Consider the following 19,804-nt stretch of genomic DNA (forward strand, 5'->3'; position numbering starts at 1 on the left):
TCTTGATTTCAGCTCAGCTTGAGATCTTATGGTTCGAGGGTTCGAGCCCCACACAGGGCTCTGCGCTGATAGCAAAGGAACCTGCTTGGGATTCTCTCCCTCCCTCCCTCCCTCTTTCTCTCTTCTCTTCTCCTGCTCATGCTCTCTTTCTCTCTCTTTCAAAACAAACTTTAACATGGTTAAATGTGTGAAATATGTATTCTGTAGTAAAGGTAACTTTTTTTTTTTTTTCAAAACAGCTAGGCTGTAAGTATACTGCTTGCTTCTCATGACCGGAAAGTAGTCTATGCCAGGTCCAAGAAACCCCTCACAAGGAAATCTCATGAAGGTTAGATGTCCCTTCCCTCGAGCCCCCGGAGAATCACTGTGTTGTGGGGTCACAGGAAAGCCCTTTGGAGTATAAAATTCTATTACTTCCTGTGGGTGACCACCAACTTTTACTTGAGCACAACCTGCGTAACTGTACGCAGTGGTACCTTCTCCCTCGACAGCAAGATGTTTTCCCTCAGTTTTATTCAGGTGTAAGCGACAAATAAAAATTGTATGTATTGAAGGTGTGCAACATGGTGGTGTGATATACATTGTGAAGTGATTAGTAGTCAAACTAATTAATACATTTATCACCTCACACAGTTACTTTTGAGGGTGTGTGTGGTGAGAACACTTAGAATTTACTCTCTTAGCAAATTTCAAGAATAAGAGTATCATTAACTATGGTCACCACTCTGTACATACGATCCACAGTACTTACTCATCTTTTTTTCAAAGTTTACTTATTTATTTTGAGAGAAGAGAGAGAGAAAGCACATGAACAGGGTCAGAGACAGAGAGAGAGAGAGAGAATCCCAAGCAGGCTCTGCACTGTCAGCACAGAGCCTGACACAGGGCTCGAGCTCACAAACCGTATGATCACGACCTAAGCCAAAATCAAGAGTCAGACGTTTAACCAACTGACTGAGCCATGCAGGCGCCCTCCTTATTCATCTTATAACTGAAAGTTTGTACCCTTTGACCAACCTCTCCCCACTTTCCCCACCCCCAGGTCCTGGTAATCAATGTTCTACTCTCTGGTTCAGTGAGTTCAAGGTTTTTAGATTCCACATCTAATGCAATCATACAGTATGCATCTTTCTCCGTCTGGCTAATTTCATACAGCATAATGTTCTCTTGGCTTATCCAGGTAGTTGCAAATGGAAGGATTTCCTTGTTTTTATGGCTGAATAATATTCCATTGTATGTATATATCACATCTGCCTTACTCATTTACCTAGAAAGGGGCACTTAGGTTGTTTCCATGTCTTGGCTGCTGTAAAAGATGCTGCAGTGAACATGGGTGTGCAGATGTCTCTCTGCGATACTGATTTCATTTTGCTTGAATTGCAAATGGGGAGTGGGATTGCTGGATCACCTGGTTCTATTTTTTCTTAAATTTTAAAATGTATTTTTTCATCCCCATGCCTTCTACTACTTCTTTTTAAAATAGTTTTATTTTTTAAGTATAGATGATATACAGTGTTATATTAGTTTCAGCGCACAACATAGCTATTTGACAATTCTGTACATTACACATGCTGACCACAATTGTAGTCACCGTCTATTACAACCTTATTATTATTATTTAAAGGCTTATTTATTTTTGTTTTTTTTTTTCATTCTTTTTTTTTTTTTTTTTTTTTTTTATTTCTAGGAGAGAGAGAGACAGCGCGAACAGGGGAGGGTCAGAGAGAGAGGGAGTCACAGACTGAAACAGGCTCCAGGCTCCGAGCTGGCAGTCAGCACAGAGCCCGACGCGGGGCTCGAACCCACAAACCACGAGATCATGACCTAAGCGAAAGTCGGACGCTCAACCGACTAAGCCACCCAGGCGCCCCAAGGTTTATTTATTTTTGAAAGAGAGAGAGACATAGAGCGGGGGAAGGGCAGAGAGAGAGGGAGACACAGAATCCAAAGCAGGCTCCAGGCTCTGAGCTGATAGCACAGAGCCCAATGCAGGGCTCGAACTCACAAACCTTGAGATCATGACCTGAGCCGATCTCAGCCGATCTCACCCCATCCCTCCCCTCTGGTGACCACCAGTTTGTCTTCTATTTATACGTTCGTTTCTGTTGTTTATTTATTTTTTTGATTTTCAGGTTCCACATACGGTATTTGTCTTTCTCTGACTGACTTATTTCACTTAGCATTAGACTCTCCGATCCATCCATGCTGCTCTCTATTTTTTAATTTTTTGAGGAACTTCAGACTGTTTTCCACGTGGGTTGTACCAAGTTTCATTTCCACCGACAGTGTGCAAGGGTTCCCTTTCTTCACACCCTCGCCAGTATTTGTTACCTATTGTCATTTTGATGACAAACGTCCTAGCAGATGACAGGGGGTATCTCATTGTGGTTTTGATTTGCATCTCCCTAAGGATGTTAAGCACCTTTTCATGTACGGGCCATTTTCTTTGGAAAAATGTCTATTGCCCCTTGCCCATTTTTTTAAAGTAGCCTGTTTGTTAATTTTTAAATTTTTAATAAATTGGCTTGTTTTGTTTTGTCTTGCTATTGAGTTGTAACAGTTCCTTATATTTTCATCAGACACACAGTTTGCAAATGTTTTCTCCCATTCTTTTAATTTTGTTGATGGGTTGCCTTTTCATTTTGCTCTGTGGAAGCTTTTTAGCTTGATGTAATCGTGTGTTTATTTTTGCTCTTGTTGCCTGTGCTTTTGGTGTTATATACAAGCAATTATTGCCAAGACCAATGTCAAGGAGGTTTTCCCTTTGTTTTCTTCCAGGAGTTTTATGGTTTGGGGTCGTACATTTAAGCCTTTAATCCCTTTTGAGTTCATGTTTGTGAGTGGTGTAAGATAAAGGCTCGATGAAAATTGTTTTGCATGTAGGTATCAAGTTTTCCTAACACTCTTTATTGAAGAGACTATCTTTTCTCCATTGTGTATTCTTGGTGTCCTTGTAATGGTTGACCGTATATGTGAGTGGTTATTTCTGGGCTCTGTATTCTGTTCCTTTGGTCTATGTGTCTGTTTTTATGCCAGCCCACACTATTTTGATTACTATAGCTTTGTAATACAGTTAAAAAATCAGGTCATGTGATGCTTCTAGGTTTGTTCTTTTTCAGGATTGATTTGGCTATTTGGGGTCTTTTGTGGTTGCCTAGGAATTTTGGGATCATTTCCATTTCTGTGAAATATGCCACTGGAATTTTGATAGGGGTGACTGCAAGATTCCTGATTATCCTCATGTGTTAGTGGGTTGTATATATCAGTGCCACAGGATTCACTTGGGTAATTTCCTACGGAGAATTTACAAGGATGTGTAGATGCTCCCATTTGAGAGCTCTGAAAATGGGGGCAAGGGAACACAGAGACCATAGACGGTATTTTATTTGCACCCCCCAGGAACTTTTAATCTATGCGTACAGTAGCTAAGGTGTATTGAGCATCTGCTCTGCATCAGAGGTGCTTGGTGACTCTCTGTGCCTCAGTTTCCCATTGACAAAGTGGAGATACTAAGAGTGTCTACCTCCTAAAAGCTGTCAGGAGGGATCAATGAGTAGCATTTATAAAGTGCTTATGAGAGCACATAGTACTGTATCTGTGCTTAGTAGATAAATATATAGTCACTGACCCATGTAGCATCTTTGCAAAGTAGGCTTCTGGCTTTCAATGATCAGATAAGGGAACTCAGGGCTGAGCCTGAGATTGTTGACATTTGTCAAGGGAGAGAGGCTCTATGACCTCTTGCTACTCAGCCATGGATTCCCTGACCCACAAGAGTGCACGGGCTTGTAGGCCAATGGATACTAGAATACGCAGTACCTCTCCACCCTTGTCCACGGTGCTCTCCTGTGCCACCCACCATGTGCCAGCGCTCTAGCCTTCCTTGTGTCCTGGGAACATGTCCAGACTATTCTCACTACAGAGCCTTTGGGCTTGCTGAACTGTGTGCTCGGGGCACTGCCCCTGATCTTCTCAGAGGTGCCTTTCTCCCATCGCTTAGGCCCCAGCTCAAGTGTCTTGATTCAATCGAGGCCTCGCGTGGTCATCTTAGCTCCATTAGCGCATGTCCTGTGACTCTCACGTCACCCATTTAAAATCCGTGTAGCTCTCTGAAATTAGTGTGTTTATTTTTGTTTACTCCTTATCTGTTTGTCTTTCCTCCTCATCACAATGTAAACTTCAATACAGGAGGAAGTTTCACTTGCTCGCTATTGTTTTTCTACTTTCAGATAGTACTTTGGACGATATAGATTTGCAAATATTTACTAATTGACTGAATACAACACTCCTAAGGATCCGATGAGTTCGGCTCTGAAACACGTGGCTGTTGGGGAGCTCATTCCGTCTTGAAGCCATCTGCTGTGCTGTATGTGACTTCCACTGTTAGAAAGTTCCTTCTTTAACTGGATTATTTCTGCCCCTTTGGTACCCACAGAATAAATCTCTTCCTATCACCTTTGGAGATGAGCTTTAGTTGGTGGCCCTGTTTTTGGTTTGTCAAAAGATTCCCTTTGTCCTTCCTTTCCCCGCTTCATATGACCTTTCAGGTAAGGCATAAAAATGGACGCTGTACCCTCACCTCCCACCCTTATCTTCCAAAGGTATTCACCAATGGCGGACTGCCAACTGCTGCGTGCAATTACCTGTCCTAACTGGGATCCTCTAGTATCATGGAACAGACACCCACTCAGTCCTTCCGCCTGAGAATGAGAAGGAAGCTTGGGCAAATAGGTCTCTGTTTCTAGAGGTTTATTGTGCTATTAATAGATTTCCTGTGGGAGTGAAAGGGTTTAGTGGTCAAAGTCTGAGACACATGAGGTTTTATTGAGTTCAGCTTTCCTGTAAATCCTCGTCTCTTTTCTGTAGATCTCCCAGAATCTTTTTTTTTTTAATTTTTAACGTACTTTCATTTATTATTGAGAGACAGAGAGACACAGAGCATGAACATGAGAAGGGCAGAGAGAGAGGGAGACACAGAATCTGAGGGAGGCTCCAGGTCTTGAGCTGTCAACACAGAGCCTGACGGGGGGGCTCAAACTTACAAACCACGGGATCATGACCTGAGCCAAAGTCAGATGCTTAACCGACTGAGCCACCCAGGTACCCCGTCTTCCAGAATCTTTGAGATGTAATGGGCTCTCTGATTTTCTTGAGGGACCCAGGTTACAGATTTCCCAGACGGGTTCACCCTCGGATTGCTCTTCACCCCACATCTACAAGCATCTAATGAACCACAGATATATAGGGTTTCTAATTTCGTAGATACTTTACTAGATGTTTCTTTAGCCTTTCTGGCTCTGAGATTTCACGATTCTGGAGAGGAAGCTTCTAGGGCTAGAAAGTTTTTCTCGGACTAAATCCACGAGGAGAGGCTGCTTTGCCCCAGCTGATGACAGGGAGCAGGGACTCCGATGGGGCATCGACATTTTTCTCCTTTCCCATCTCCAAGGGAGGCCATTTCCTCATCTTCTCTTGTCTCCTCCCATCCCCCAACCAGGTTCTTCGTTTATGACCCCCTTCCAATAACCTCTCAGGATTCTTGGAGAGATAAGAATCACCAGGTAATTGTTTGGGAGCTATAAAATGACTTAAATTGGTTAGGATTCCAATTAACACAAAATGACTTTATTGCCTCCTGGCAATAAGAGGCCTGTAACCTTCCTTCCTGGGGAGTACAGGTCCCCACCCGCAGGGTCACACAGCGGTCAGGGCCCTGGCAGCTGGGGAAGAAGACAGAGGCCTTCTTTTCCCAAACCCCCCACACTCCCGACAGCGCCAGGGGGCGGCCCCGGTGGGTGGAGGTGGCCCCGTTGGGACCTCATTGGCTCCTCCTCTCCCTTGGTCACTCTCTTGACTTCCTGGGGACCATGGCACGTGGCCAATGGCAGGAGCCACTCTGTGAGTCTTGACACTTACTGTAAGGACTGCCTGTGTCCATACGGAGTCCTGGAGGCCAGTCCTGATTATGCGAGCTCTCCGGAAGTCCACCATGGTGGGGGGAAGGGTGGGAAGGAAAGCACGTACGAAAGTAGTCATAACGCAGGATTTATTCATTCATCTATCCATCTTTTCTCAAGTATCCAGTGAGCCTTTACCATACGCCGACAACATCTGTGTCTCTGTACATACACACACTCACACACACACGCACGTGCACACGCCGTTGATCCACTCCTGTTGTGACTCCTAGGGTGCACATGTACAGTGGTTCAAAGGCAGATCTGAGTTTCAGTGAACCTCTGCTACATGACGTAGAGTAAGCTGCACCCCCCTCTGATCCTTATGAAGCCCGAGTCATGAGAATGGCTGAGAAGTCAAACATCTGGCACACAGTAGGCCCTCAAATACCCGGGAGCCACTATTATCATAATAAAGGACAGGGCGCCTGGGTGGCTCTGTCGGTTAAGCAGTCAGCCTCTTGGTTTTGGCTCAGGTCTTGTTCTCGAGGTTCGTGAGTTCGAGCCCCTCGTGGGGCACTGTGTTGCCAGGGCAGAGTCTGCTTTGGGTTCTCTCTCTCTCTTTCTGCCCCTCCCCTGCTTGTGTTCTTTCTCTCTCTCAAAATAAATAAACTTAAAAAATATAAAGGTACACATGTTGTGGCAGTAAAAAGGAAGATCCATTATAAAAGACAATTTATCTTTGTTATCTGTCTATAAAGATAACATAAGCCCTTCCTAAACTTCCAAGTCACATGCCTGTAACAGGCACCAGCAGGCTCCAAGTACTTGTAGGATTTTATGATTTCCTTTTAAACATTTTTTAAATGTTTTTTTTTAAATTTTATTTATTTATTTATTTATTTATTTATTTATTTATTTATTATAGTTTATTGTCAAGTTGGTTTACGTATAACACCCAGTGCTCATCCCAGTTGGTGTTACGTGTAAACCAACTTGACAATAAACTATATATAAAAAAAGTAAATAAATAAATTGAGCAAAAAAAAAAAAAACCCAAACATTTAAAAAATGTTTAAAAGGAAATCATAAAATTCTGCAAGTGCTTTATTTATTCTTGAGAGAGAGAGAGAGAGACAGAGTGCGGGAGGGGGAGGGGCAGAGAGACGGGGAGACAGAATCCAAAGCAGGCTCCAGGCTCTGAGCTGTCAGCACAGAGCCCAACACGGGTCTCGAGCCCACGAACTATGAGATCATGACCCAAGCCGAAATCAGATGCTTAACTGACTGAGCTACCTGGACGTCCCAGGATTTTATTATTTCGAAGGGGAGATGGAGAGCAGTGGGGGCAGGGGGAGGCAGCGTTGAGTGGGGCCCTGAAGCTTGAGCAGAGTTCTAACAGCTCGGTTGAGGGGAGTAATTCCCGGCCAAGGAATTCTCGGGGCAAAGGGCGTGAGATAGGAATGTAGCTGGCGCCTTTGGGGAGCCTCATGTGATTTAGCGTGGCGCCCCGCAGGGCTCATGAAGGGCTGTGCATGAAGACGAGGTGGAGGTGGGGGAGAGAAGGGACCTGTGCAAAACCTTGCCTGTTAGTTCTTTGCATTGACCTTAAACTTCTCTTCCTGTGATTTCCGCACAGGTCCCACTGTACACGGAGCAAGCCTTGCTTCTCAGTCCAGACAAGCTCTTCAAACACTTGAGTGCAGGCTTAGATCGCCCCCCGGAACCCCTCATCTTCCCCCCCCAGGCTTCCCTGGCTCTTTCACACCATTCTCGGGAGACCCGGTTTTGAGATCCTGTGCCTTCCAGATCTTTTTCTTTTTTTCTTCTCTGTTCTGTTTTCCCTTTTATTTTTTAATAAATGAATGGCTCCTGGATTAAAATATTTTTATTATGGAAATCTTCTAGGGTATACTAAAGTAGAGACGATAGCGTAGGAATCCCCACATGGCTATCAACAAGCCTCAGCAACTATTGACATTTCTCCAGCCACGTTTTCTCCATTCCCTCCTCCCCTCTTTCTCTGCGTGTTTGTTTGCTGGAGTATTTTCAAGAAAATCCCAAACATCGTCAAGCAAATCCCGAGATTTTAGCCTACATCTCTAACACAAAGGGATGTTCTGAAAGTGGACCACGTGGTTTTGACAATTTATACCATTAACAGAAAGTTTCAGTATCTTCTGTTACTCAGTCCATATTCAGAGCTCTTGATGGTATCTAAGGTTTTTGTTTTGTTTTGTTTTTACGGTTGCTTGTTTTTAAAAAACCGGGATGAAGAGAAGACTCTTGTATTGCGTCTCCTAGCATCTTTTTTTCTGTAATAGTTCTGCCCCCGTTTTTTCCTATGTCACGGATTTGTTGGAGAAATAGAATCCCTTGTCGTCTAGCCCATTTTCTGAATATGGGTGATTGCTTAGTCGTGGTACTTAATCTGTTCTTCTATCCTCTACACTTCCTGTAAATAGGTAGTTAAATCTGGAGCATGATTGGAGGCAAGTGCAATGTTTGAGGCAAGAACAATTCACAGATGGTGCTGTAGGTGACCCGCTGCTTTACCTGAGGGTTTGCACAATGGCAGGGTGATGCACTGTCAGGGAGACCAAGGCTGATGGGGGTTCGGATGGTGTCCGCCTCCCCTCTCCGCAGGCCATCTCTCCTGAACAGAGTCCAGTTGGTCAACATTTCTCTCTCTCTCTCTTTTTGTAAATGTTTATATATTTTTGAAAGTGAAAGAGATACAGCATGAGCAGGCAAGGAGCAGAGAGAGAGAGAGAGAGAGAGAGAGAGAATCCAAAGCAGCTCGAGGCCCTGAGCTGTCAGCACAGAGCCCAACACGGGGCTCCAACCCACGAACCGTGAGACCATGACCTGAGCTGAAGTTGGACGCTTAACGGACTGAACCACCCAGATGCCCTTACTCTTCAGAAGAAGCACCAGGAAGGGAATGCATCACCACACTTGGGATTGGATTATAGAGAAGAGCATCACCTCCTTCAGTCTGCACTTAATGCTTCTACTCATGCAGCCATAGGTTCCATCTAGGGGGCTGCAGCACATCTGCTAACTTCCACTGAAGTGAATAAATCACCTACACCTTTGAATAAATCACCTACACCTTTTTCTCATGGACCACTGTTAAGCCGCCTCTCTTTGTGTTGGTTTTCTGGTCCCTAGAGAACTTTACAATTATTTTAATTTTTTAAATGTTTATTTTTGAGAGAGAGAGAGAGAGAGAGACAGACAGAGCATGAATGGTGGAGGGGCAGAGAGAGAAGGAGACACAGAATCTGAAGCTCCAGGCTCTGAGCTGTCAGCACAGAGCCCAACACGCGGCTCTAACCCACAGACTGTGACATCATGACCTGAGCTGAAGTTGGATGCTTAACCGACTGAGGCACCCAGGCACCCCAGGAACCTTCTATTTATCATCTATCTATCTATCATCTATCAACTTGATATCTATATCATATATATGATATTTACATATATTGTATTACTTGAAGTGCAGTTTTGTCTTATTTCAGCCGATCTTCAAGTTCATTTCCTTTGTGATTTTGTCCTTCTAGGAAGGCTGATAGGAGGAGGGACTGCCCAGAGCACTGAATTCCTCCATGTCAGAGCTGGGGAAAGTGAAGCGCAGAGCAGTTATTTCCCGATTTGAATTAAGTCGCTCAGGATCACGTGAATGGGCCTGATGATTACTTGGGCGACTGCCTGAACTGTACTTCTGGATCTTCATTCAATTGTGTGGTCCTCTCCCACGTGGCTGCTGGGTGTGACTTCCCCGGCCAATGAGACATTAGCAAGCGATGGCTGCACGGGCTCGGTGAGCACTTAGTCTTCCCGGAGCGCTGGCTTTGGGAAGGCTGATGGGAAGGACCTCGTGTGGCTGAGAGCACAGATGTGGGCACAGAGCACTGCCCGGGTAGCTGAGATACTTAGGTAAGTGTCCACATCCATGAACAAGGACAGCAGAGGGCTGAACCTTGAAGCATCTCCAAGCAGAGCCTTCTGTTGAAATCCTTCCCTATAGACGTAGGGCTGCAAACTTGACTCCAAACAAATGAGCCGACAAAGACCAAGACGTGTCCTTGGGGGGCTGGAAGTAAGGAATGGTGACCCCATGTGCAATAGCATGGTTTGAACGTGGCATGGGACACGCAGTGTACTTGAGACCAGACTATATGGGTCCCTTGGTCACACTGTTTTGAGGATCCTCACCGGGGTTTAGTCCCAATAGCCTGGCATTACTATTAGGAGCTGCAGGCTGACCTACACAGTTTGCTGCGTCGAAGTCTGCAGAGAAAGCTCCACTGAGTTCTCTTTCCAGGCTGCGTGTAGTTTTTGCCATTGGCAGCCAGTCCTTTTGGTGTCTGGGATTACTGAACCCACTCAGATATTGTCTAAATAGGTACCTGGGTTGGCTAGGTGGCCCCCATGTGATTACCCCAAGGGACATCTTGGGATAGAAGAAAAACTCAGCCCCACACATCCTTATTCTTGTGTTCATGTGCTATCCTTTAGATTCCGTGGCAGACACAGCTTTTGTGGGAGCCTGAAATTTAAGCAATTTCGGAGTCCTTTTAAAAGGAAGAAAATGCAAAAATTGGTCTTGGAAAGGGCCCATGCAAGTAAGAGCCCTGAAGCTTAAGATTCATAGCTTTTCAATCCATCTCTTTCCATTTATATAATCATTCCTTCAGCCAGAGTGCTCTTACTCCTACTTTTTTTTTTTTTACCTCTCAAACTCGTACTCATCCTTCAAGGCCCAAGCCAAGTGCCCCCTCCTCTGGGAAATCTTCTCTGGCTTACCTAGGCAGATCGATTCAGCTCAGGACAGTGCTCCCACGGGGTTCCATTACCACTCCTATTCCTCCAGGCCCTAATGTTCTGCTGAAGTGTCTGACCCTTCCTGCTAGACTGACCTCTCCTGTGGCCAGCAACTATGTCTTATTGTCTCTGTTTCTCTGGGACTCAGAAGACGGGAGAGGGCTCTGTAAATGTTTCTGGGCTGCATGAGTACTCGTTCGATTCTGGGGATTACCCACTGTGTCAGACTCAAGGTCAGCTAGTGACTTCTTAAAAGCTGGAATGTGGAGGAGAAACAGTAAGGATAAATGGTGGTCACACACACACGCACACACACGCACACCATGGCGCACACACATGCACACCTGCAGACTCCCAGCTTCACAAGATGATACCAACGGGCAGGACTCTGTTGTAGGGAGTGGAAAAGCCCTATTGTGTGATGGTGTGAGGTCCTTCTGTTCTTCTTCAGAAGCATGTCACCTCAGATCGGGGAACCAAACAATTGGCTGGAAGGGGTCATTTTGTTAGCAGTGGCCCCAGAGAAACATTAGAAGTAGCCAAAATTTGGAACCTTTCTTGGCCAGAGCCTGAGGCTCATGGCAAACCACAGTTATTAATCTTGACCTCTGCCTTCCCGGAGAGACAGGGTCAGTGCTTATTTGAGCCAATTTCTGGCCAGGACCCTGAGGACCATAAAGGAAGTCAGTCAGTGTCTCCTGAGAATGCAGGCAACAGGTCTGGGCTCAGACCCTGGCTTCCCGAGGAACAGAGGCTATCAGAACTGCAAGAGACCTCAGGCACCATCTTGACCAGTGTTATTTTACAGATGTGGACACCGAGTTGGAGAAAGAGGAAGAAAACTGACCCACAGACACATGCAATAGGGATGGGACCCAACACAGGCTTCCTGAATTCCCAGGCAGAAGTTTAGTTTATACCAGGAAAGTCTGAATAAAGAGCATCTACGGACTTATTGTGGGAAAGGTTAAGTCCTAACAGGTCCCCGGAAGGGCAGAAGGAGGGAGAAGCAGGCGACTCCCACTCATCCTCTCCATCTTCTTGGGGCTTTTTTATCTTCTAATGAAGTGATTCTCCCCTTTCGTGTAAAAGAAAAACAATTTGTTTATTTGGTTGCTCTTGGCTCCCAGCCTGGGTTTCAGAGAAATCACGACAAAGGAGAGAGAGAGCTGTGGTTCTGGATTCAAAAGGCTTAAGACCTAGCTCTGTGCTTTCCTGCCTTGTCATCCTTGCGAGCCCTAACCACAATGCCTGTGTGTCAGATAGAGTCATTGTTGATGGTACCCTTTCCCAGCCTCCTCCCCCACGGCCAGCCTCCACCACAGATGCTTGGAAAGCCGACATACTTGCTTTTGCAGCTTCTCTTACGTCTTCGTGTGGCTTTGTGACAAAGTCTTGAATAAAGAGTCTTTTTTTTTGAGAGAGGAGAGGGCACGCATGGGTGGGGGAAGGGCAGAGGGAGAGAGAAAAATCTCAAGCAGGCTCCATACCCACCTCGAAGCCTAACACGGGGCTTCATCTCATGACTGTGAGATCGTAACCTGAGCCAAAATCAAGAGTCAGACGCTTAACCTACTGAGGCACCCCAATTGGATAAAGACTCTTCCAGAGTAGAAGTCTGCTGGGGGATTTGTGGGAGAGCTTTGTTTTTCCTAACAGAAGGGTCAGGTGCCACTGACACTTCTTTGTTTGCTTCTTCCTGACTTGAATGCACATGTGATGGCTGGAGCTAAGGTAGCCACTACGTGGCCATGAGAGAAAGGTCAAGAGAATTATAGACATGCTGGTTCTACCTCGAGGTTTCTTATGTGAAAAATTCAAGTTCACGATTTTGTAAGCCACTGTTAGTTTGGGTTTCTACTTTTAGCAGCTGAAAGCATTCCTATGTGGTATAAATAGGTATCATTTTGGGTTTATGGTAAATACCTTTCGTTTGTGAGCCCAGAATCCATTTCCCTTTCGTCTGATACCAGCATCCCAATTTCTCCTGGGGGATCCCCTGTTTGTCCACTCTCAATCCATGTAGTTTTGGTGGAACTGACTTTTCTCCTGTCTGCGCCCTAGGGTCAGTCAGAACATTGTGCCCCTGCCTCAGCCTTACAGATAAATAGATCAAGGGATGGTCCGTGCCTCAGACATGTCCTGTGGCGCTCAATCCCAAGACCTTTGTGATGACCCCTGGAAAGAAAATCTCTCCTGGCATGACTTCAGGAAGGTGTGAACTTGAGAGTTGGCGGATGCAGAGGGAAGTGGGGGGGGAAAGATGGGATCGCCACTGGTTTTTAGATCCAACCCCACGTGGACTTTTAAGTTGCTTCAGCTGACTCACGTTCATTGCAGGAGTCCAGACTCGCTGGTTGGGTGGGACCAGACAGCCCTAATTAAAAGTTCCCAGCATAGGGCAGGGGCTCAGAATCTTGTCAAAGGTGAATCCCGTGTTTGGCCAAATCCTACAGGTGCTTCGTTTATGGAGGGATACCAGAAGCCAGTCCTTGGGCACCTCATCTGTGTATCTCTGGTAACGTTCCGACCTTTATTAGAGGATCTAGTTCAAGGTGTTGGCTCTGTTCAGCATGGATCTGCCCTTTTGCTAGACTGGGAGGCAGCGAATGAGCTTCTTCACCTGACTGCCGTAGGCATGTTTCCCACCTGACTGCCTTCTGTACTTATCTCCCTGAGATTACTCTAAAATCCATCCTACATCTAAGGGTCTTGGCCAGGTACCTTCTCTTCCCAGATTCTGGGGCTGCCTGCTGTGTGCTGTTTTTCTGTGAAGGGGCTTGATGTCCCAGATCCCTCCGTCCACTTCTCCTCGTCATCCCATATCTGCCCTCTCTGCACCGGAGAAGGCGTTCCAGCCCTCTGTTCTCTCTCCTGCAGTCTTCATCAGCGGCTCATTGGGTGATGCCCCATCCCCATAGGGGACCCCTCCAGCACCAAAAGAGGCAGAAAAACAGAATGGGAATCATAAAGCACAGGAAAAGTGGGAAAAAGCCTTTATTCTGTTCTTTTGAAATTAATATTTTGATTTATAAAATTCTGTGCTCATGACAAACAGTTCCAACAGTCAAACGCTGCAGGGCAGTGGGGAAAGCAAACGTTTCTCTTGCCATCACGTGATACCACCGGCCAACTTTCTGGAAGTATTGCTGTCACATTTTCTGTGTATCTGTCCAGGAACTTTCTAGGCAAATACAGGTGTGTGTGTGTGTGTGTGTGTGTGTGTGTGTGTGTGTACGCACGCATATTCATACATGTGTAACAAATACTGAGTGCCTATGGTGTGCCAAGCCTTGTTTTGATTACTGGGAATATGGCAACGTACAAATAAGTGAAGATCCCTGACCCTATGGGGCTTTCACTCTAGTGTCAGGAGATAGACAATAAAGAAATGAATGTATAATATTTCAGGTGTTGATAAGCGCTATAAAACTAATAAAATGGGGCAAGGGGCCACACAGTGACAAGATGTGTATGCTATTGTAGGATGGTCAGGTGGGGGTGGACCTGTGGGTGCTTTGTCAGGGGAGACTGAGTGGCAAATAGCTGGAGAAGGATGGTTCAGGCAGAGTGACAGTAAGTGCAAAAGCCCTGGGGCAGGCTGTATTTGGTTCCTTGGAGCAGCAGCTGGTGGGTGTCTAGAACAGAGAGCACTGGGAAAAGAGGCAGGAGACAGGACCTTTCATATTGGCCACAGGAAGGACTTTGCCTTTTTTCCAACTGGGACAGAAAAGACTTGGAGGGTGTTGAGAGTTGTGAACTGACTCAGGTTCTCCCAGAATCACTGAGTGCCGACTGAGTGAAGAATGGAGCCCAGGTGTGGGTCAGTGATCACGGGGGGAGCGGGGCATGCCTGTGGCTGGCATCAAGGAGGGGGAGCCAAACACTGGATTTGCTGCTCCATTAGAAAAGATAGTCGTTGAGAGCGCTCCCAACACCCCAGCCTGAGTGACCAGTGGGAAGCTGGCACCATTGCCGAGAGAAGGAGGGCTAAGAAAAAAACAGGTTTGGTGTGCGTAGAAATAAAGTTTGGTTTTATTTTTTATTTATTTTATTTATTAATTCTTTTAATGTTTACTTATTTTTGAGAGAGAGAGACAGAGCATGAGTGGGGGAGGGGCAGAGAGAGAGAGAGGGAGGGCAGAGAGAAGGAGAACAGAATCCAAAGCAGGCTCCAGGCTCTGAGCTGTCAGCACAGAGCCCGACCTCGGTCTCGATCTCACAAACCATGAGATCGCAACCTGAGCCGAAGTCAGAAGTTTAACTGACTGAACCACCCAGGCGTCCCTAGAGTTTAGTTTTAGACAAGTTAGGGTCAAGATCTCTATTACATGTTTGGGTGGAGGTGCCCAGAGAATTCAGGACAGAAGTCTGATGAGCTCTCCATCAGAGGGTTATGGGAGAGTGTAGACATGGTAGAGTGTAGACACACTTTGCAGCTCTTCCCTGACAAGAGGAGTCTGCTTTCCACCCCCGAATCTGGGCTGGTCTTGTGATCAGCTCTGACGGTTAGAATGCAGCAGAAGTGACCTGTGCATTCTGAGCCCAAACCTCAAGAGCCCTTGGACCCTGTGACTGCTCTACGCGGTAGCCCAGTGAGGGACACGTGGCCCGGTCACCCAGCTGACAGCCTGTCAGACCCAGACCTGTCTGCGAGTAAGGCCGTCCCACCGGCCAGCTGACCCCAGGCATGCATGCAAGCCCGGCTGAGATGGCCTGGTCAGCCTAGACCAGATGACGAACCTGGCTGAGCCAGAGTCAGGAGCCAAAGAAATGATTGTTTCAAGCAACCAACTTTTGGAGTGATTCATTATGGAGCGAAAGCTAACGTGTGCAGAAATGATCAGCATCTCAGTGATGTTTTTATATATAAGGCCATCGTTATCCTTTTCTTAATCAAAGGGATCATGACTTCCTTCAGCAGCCTGCCTTTTCTACTTAATGATGTGACTAATGGCAATTTCCTTTGAGGTGCATTTCAATCTCTCTCATTTTTTTAATAGCTGGATGAATACACTGTAATCAGCTCAGCCAGTATCCTACGTAGGTGGCTTCTGTTTTTTGCGGTCTCAAAGCCCTGGCGAACATGCCTATATACGGTATTTATACACATGTGTATTTATCAGATAAGTTCTTGCAAATACAATTATGGGTCCAAGTGCTTTGCATTTAGAATATTAATATTTGTCAAGCTATCTTCCCAAATGAGTTACTAATTCGTACTTCCTTACGTGTGGGCGCGAGTATACATATCAGCCCCTTACCAACACTAAATGTTTGCCAATCTGAAAGGAAAAGAAAATGTATTTCATTACTGTTTTATTTGCATTTTAAATTATGGATAAGGCTGAGCATATTCTTATATGTTTAGTATCCATTTGTATGTTTTTTTTATGAATCTCTTATTTCTGCCCTTTGCTCATTTTCCACGGCTTGTTTAACCTTCTTAAAAACTGAACTATAAAAGGTCAATGGATGTTAAAGAAATGTTACCATATTTCTAAACAGTTCTAGATATAGACTTTTAAACCTGAATTCCAGATGAGTTTGCAAAGCAATGAAAAATAATTTCCTACATTCATAAAGTGTTTGACGATTACAAAACACTTCACAAACACCCTCTAACATAACCCCTCTGCTATCTTCTGAGGCGGGTCTTATCCCATTGATTTAATGGATGAGGAAGGTGAGATTCAGAGATTCAGTACCGTTAGGTGGGGGGAAAATCTCACAATACTTTGAAACAGGCATGAAAAGATCACGAGATCTTCTGTCCAGCACACTCACCAGGGGATCTGCAACTTCCCTTGTGTTTGAGTTCCTTTTCAACTCTTTAAACTGTACAAATCTGATAATAACGCAAATGCTCCTTGTCCATAGAAAGGCATATGAATTGTGTCTGGCGGAGATGCAATTGATTATGTCCTGATGGCGATGGACGCTTTCTGTCTTGATTTGTCATTCATTTCAGCCTTCCTAATCATCTCTGTAATTTGTCTGTTCTTTTAGTTTTCCCTGGAGATGCTATGGCGTCTTGCTGGCTCCCTCATCAGTGAATTAAATAAACTTTGACAGTTGTTCATTTTATTTTACTTTAATTTTTATTTTTTGGCACTTGTCCATTTTCTATTTGCATGATTTGACCTTAAAAACGTTATTGTCCCCAGGGCGCCTGGGTGGCTCAGTTGGTTAAGTGGCCGACTTTAGCTCAGGTCATGATCTCACAGTTAGTGGATTCAAACCCCACATCTGTCTCTGTGGGGAGCCTGGAGCCTGTTTAAGATTCTGGGTCTCCCTCTCTCTCTGTCCTTCCCTCCCTCACGCTCAGTCTCTGTCTCCCAAAAATGAATAAAGATTAGAGGGAAAAAAATGTTCTCGTCCAACTTTTCTCAAGTTTCTAGTCCACACAGCTTGACTAGGAACCTGTTGGAGTCTGACTCAAGGATGTTTGACAGGGGGGTTCTTTACTATTATTATTTTTAGCTGCACAGCGCTCTTTGAAAGCTGATGAAAGCAATGGATCCTCTGCCTGGGAAAAATAAACACACAGGCAGACACACACAATTTCACATGCTCTTTTGAGAGCTCCTTGGCCTCTGGGACCCTGGTTTAAGAACTCCGAGGACAGAGTCTGGGGTCAGAATAGCCGCTCCAGATCACAAGTAGAAAGAGGTAGAAGAAGAGTTGGGAAAAAGGCTTTTTTGTCGACCCTTGCTGCGTGCTTGCCGTGTGTCAAACTGTACTAACTCATTTAATTGTCACAGAAACTCCAAGAGTCCAGAAACTGTTGCTACGAAGGGGACATGTTACTTGCCCAGGGACACACAGCTGGTAGGGGTTCTAAAATGATTCCTGTGCACCGCAGATATAAGGGAAGGAAATAAAATAGTTCTTGGGGGGAAAACATAAATCCCTAGGGAGAAAAAGTCACCCCCCCCACTTTAACTTTAAATCAGTGCTGACCTGAGACGTTCTGGTAGCTTGAGGCTCTTATGGTTGACCTTCTCGAAGCTTCTGGGGGAAGGAGGTTATGTGATGGGAAAGGGGATGGAGATTGTGGTGGTTAAGTTTATGTTAACTTGACTGGGACCCCGGGATGGCCAGGTATTTGGCTGAACCTTATTATGGATGCTTCTGAGAGGTGATTCTGGTTAACATCTGAACGGTAGACTGAGCAAAGCCATTGCTCTACCCAGTGTGGGTGAATGTGAGGCCTGCGTGGAACAGAAAGGTGGAGGAACAGAGAACTGGTTCTCTGTCTGGCTCTGAGATGGGACTTTGGTCTCCTTTTGTCTTCGGACTCAGATCGGAGCCCATGCTGTCTGTTCTCCTGGGTCTCTGGCTTGCTCCTTGCAGGTCACGGGGCTTCTCAACCTCCCTAATTGTGAGGGCCAATTCCTTACAATAAGGAAAAAAAGTACACACAGTTTTGTTTCTTTGGGGAACCCAAGCTTACATGAGGAGCCCAGAGCAGGGTGGACCTGTGCCTTCTCCATTCCACCTGGAAGCTGGGCATCTGCCATCGGGTCTGTGACCCTCATGTTGCCAGGATGTGAGAAATGGCTGCAAAAGGTCTAGAAGGAGAGCCCCCTGCCTAGCCTAGGGCTTCTAGGACCTTGGAGGGGTGGAGGAGAGGAGCAGTCAGCTTTTAGCTCCAGCTCATGAGAGGTGGCTTGCAGGCTAGAGAGAGACAGAGGGGGCATTCGCAACTTGAGGGGGTCTGCAACAGAGGATGTAGAGTGACCCCCAGGAGGATATGGAATAAGGTGGTACCTGGCCAGGGAGGGGAGGGCACCCCTGAGGCTAGGCGAGTGGAGACTGTACCCAGTGGAAGCTGGTGTTTGTATGAACTTGTGCCCAGCCCCGCCTTCTGCTAATGATTCTTTTGCTCCCCCCCCCCCTTAGCCTTCTCCTTTCATCTAGAGCTTGCTGGAGACTAGGTGTCAGTGATGACATTCATGGTCTCCAGCCACGTGTAAGTTTACAAAGCGTGCTCACTTTTCGGTGGGCAGTGGTCTGATTCTAGAGTGTTGTATGCCTGCGGGCTGAGCTAGGTCTCTGCCCCCAATTTACAGGTGAGAAAGCTGAGGCCCAGAGGGACTGGATGATGCAAGGTTCTGCAGCAAATCAGAGGCAATGCAGGACTAAGCCCCAGGCCTCCATGAGAGTCAGAGTGGCGTATTCCAGGTCTGAGACCCAAGCAGCCCTTTTCCTGGTGGGGTCAGGGAGCAGCACCGTCATCCGCAGGGGGCCCAGCCCTCACACTTGGAAAGGCACTTGCTTTATTTCAGAGCCTCCTGATTGCTCTTCGAGGCAGGCCAGGTGGGGCTCACTGTCTCCGTTTTAGAGATGTGAAAACTGAGGCTCCGAAGGGCGCGTGATTTGCCCAAGGTCTCCCTGCGGGGAGATAGCAGGGTCCTCAGTCTCGTCACCATGGAGCGAGGCTGGCCTTCCAGCTGGGCCCCTTATGCTGGTTCTGGGACGTACACTCTGCAAGGAGCTTACTGCTGTACTCTTTATTCAGACCGGAAATACAACATCCCTCCTCAGTCCAGCAGAATAAGCAAAGACACTCCATTCTGTTTTAAATTAAAAAACAAAACAAAACAAAACCCTTTCCCCGTATTTCTTTCCCACTTTGTACATTCACATCAAAGCCGCACAGAATTTGCCGGGCCTGGGCCAACTGCAAGGTCACAGAGCGCATATCCTGCTTGCTGGGGGGAAGCCCACTGAGCACAGTCTCTTTGGCCAACCTGGACTGAGCTCCCTGAGGGCGGAGCCTCAGTTGTTTGGGTCTAGATAGATCCAGTTCCGTTTGTGGAGAACTCAGTAGGTGCTCAATAAATGTGTCATGAATGAATGAATAAACGCCTCCCCCTTGGCCTCCTGTATGCCTCTGTTCTCACGATGGTTCACCTCACCAAAAGAAGAGCCAGAAGGGCCCTCGAAAGTCATCTTGTCCAACTGCCTCGTGTTATAGGTGAGGTCCAGAGAGGGTGAGTAACCAACTGGAAGTCACACAGTGAGTTAGAGGAAACACAAGCATAAGCAGACACCCTCTTTGGTCCAGAGCT

This window comes from Hyaena hyaena, unplaced genomic scaffold, assembly GCF_003009895.1.
Source record: "Hyaena hyaena isolate Hyena2069 unplaced genomic scaffold, ASM300989v1 scaffold_46, whole genome shotgun sequence".
Classification (NCBI taxonomy): Eukaryota; Metazoa; Chordata; class Mammalia; order Carnivora; family Hyaenidae; genus Hyaena; species Hyaena hyaena.